This window comes from Eimeria maxima, genomic scaffold (assembly GCF_000499605.1).
Source record: "Eimeria maxima Weybridge genomic scaffold, Emw_scaff795, whole genome shotgun sequence".
Classification (NCBI taxonomy): Eukaryota; Apicomplexa; class Conoidasida; order Eucoccidiorida; family Eimeriidae; genus Eimeria; species Eimeria maxima.
Genome location: NW_013563982.1, coordinates 2,501 through 5,000, shown reverse-complemented (window position 1 = coordinate 5,000; position 2,500 = coordinate 2,501).

Sequence of the window (2,500 nt, the reverse complement as noted above, 5' to 3'; positions counted from 1 at the left end):
TGTGTCTCCTTTTATTAAGTGTCTCCTTTTGTGTCTCCTTTAACTGTCTCCTTTTGTGTCTCCTCTTATGTCTCCCTTTGTGTCTCCTTTTGTGTCTCCTTTTATTAAGTGTCTCCTTTTATGTCTCCTTTCTTAACTGTCTCCTTTTGTGTCTCTCTTTGTGTCTCCTTTTGTGTCTCCTTTTATGTGTCTCCTCCCTTTGTGTCTCCTTTTGTGTCTCCTTGTGTGTCTCTTTGTATATAATAGTTTGTATAGATGTTGCGTTGTTTGTCTCTTTGGCTATAAGAAAGCCAACAGCTCGCCAGCCCTCTTGTCTCTCTTCTTTGCATGCACTATCAGCAGCAGCAGCAGCAGCAGCAGCAGCAATAGCTGTTGCTCCTGCTACTGCTGCAGTAATAACAACAATAGAATAAACAGCAGCAGCAGCAGCAGCAGCAGCAGCAGAGCAGCGGTCCCTTGCTGCACAGCTGCCTACTTCTTATTAGAAGGAGACAACTTGCTGCAGATGCTGCTGTTACAAGAAGAGACAATAGGCACTACATCGTACAGTAGCTAGCTAGCTAGCTAGCTAGCTAGCTAGCTAGCTAGCTATTTATGCAGCTAGCTAGCTGGCTAGCTAGCTAGCCGGCGAGCAGTTAGCACGATGGTCGGTTAGAGAGCTACCGAGCTAGGTAGCTAGCTAGGTAGCTAAGTAGCTAGCTAGCTAGCTAGGTAGCTAGCCAGCTAGCTAGCTAGCTAGCTATAACAATCCGAGGAATGCAAGAGTTGCAAGAAAGCAAGCGCGCCCACTGTCCACCAATTAGCTAGCTAGCTAGCTAGCTAGCTAATTTTTTTAGCTAGCTAGCTAGCCAACTAGCTAGCCTGCCTGCTAGCCAGCTCACTAGCTAGCTAGTCAATCTTTGAGCTAGCCAGCTAGACTAGCCATCCAGCTACCCATCCAGCTAGCTAGCTAGCTAGCTAGCTAGCTAGCTAGTTAGTTAGTTAGCTAGCTGTGTTGGTCAAGGTAGTGCCTTGCAGTCATCTAAGAAGGATTGAATCTTTGCAGCAACACACTCCTTATACTTATGCAACGCCTCGTCTATCACTGCAGCAGCAGCAGCAGCAGCAGCAGCAGCAGCAGCAGCAGCAGCAGCAACAACAGCAGCACAAGCAGCAGCAATAAGGGGAGGTATAATATATGCTATATACCCTCTAGCTATCTAGCTGTTTGCTTGCCTGTCTACCCACCCATCTACGCCCCCAACCATCCACCCAGCAAGCTAGCTAGCTAGCTAGCTAGCTAGCTATCTATCCATCTATTAATAAATTAATAAATTAAATTAATTAATTAATTAATTAATTAATTAATTAATTAATTAATTAATTAATTAATTAACTTACAAGATTTAATATGTAGAGGAGGCTGAGTAATAAAAGAAAAAGAACTTCCCTCTAACCAACACATACCTTGACCATCTGCACTACTTACCTCTGGTAATACTAAGCGACCTATAGAAAGGAGACAGGAGACAGGAGACAGGAGACAGGAGACAGGAGACAGGAAGGAGACAGGATATAGGAGATAGGAAGGAGACAGGAGACAGGAGACAGGAGACAGGAGACAGGATATAGGAAGGAGACAGGATATAGGAGATAGGAAGGAGACAGGATATAGGAGATAGGAAGGAGACAGGATATAGGAGATAGGAGACAGGAAGGAGACAGCAGATAGGAGGAAGGAGACAGGAGACAGGAGATAGGAGACACAAAGGAGACAGCAGATAGGAGGAAGGAGACAGGAGATAGGAGATAGGAAGGAGACAGCAGATAGGAAGGAGACAGGAAGGAGACAGGAGATAGGAGATAGGAAGGAGACAGGAAGGAGACAGCAGATAGGAGGAAGGAGACAGGCTATAAAAGGAGACAGGAGACAGGCTACAAAAAGGAGACAGGAGACAGGCTATAAAAAGGAGACAGGAGACAGGCTATAAGAGGAGACAGGAAGGAAATAGAAGTAAGAGACAAAAAAGAAGAAGAAAGAAGAGACACAAGAGACAGGGGAGACACCAAGACAGTAAAAGAGACACCCAAGGAAAAAGGAGACAGATAAGAAAAAAAAAGAGACAGTAAAGGAGACAGATAAGAAAAAAAAAAGGAGACAGTTAAGGAGACAGACAGTTGAAGGAAAAAACCACCAAACAAACCACAACATCAGCAACAGCAGCAGCAACACACAGCAACAGCAGCAGCAACACACAGCAGCAGCAGAAACAGCAACAGCAACAAACAGAAGCAGCAACAGCAGCAACAATAACAACAAACACCAGCAGCAGCAGCAGCAGCAGCAGTAGCATAGTAAGCTTACCCTTAGACTCGAAGTCTGTGAGGGCTTTAGTGTCTGCTGCTGCTTGTGCCAATAATCCTTTGCTGCTGCTGCTGCTGCTGCAGCAGCAGGAGACCTTAAAGTTAATAGTACAAGATAGATCAAAGAATACTCTCCTGCTTCCTCTTACTACCGCTA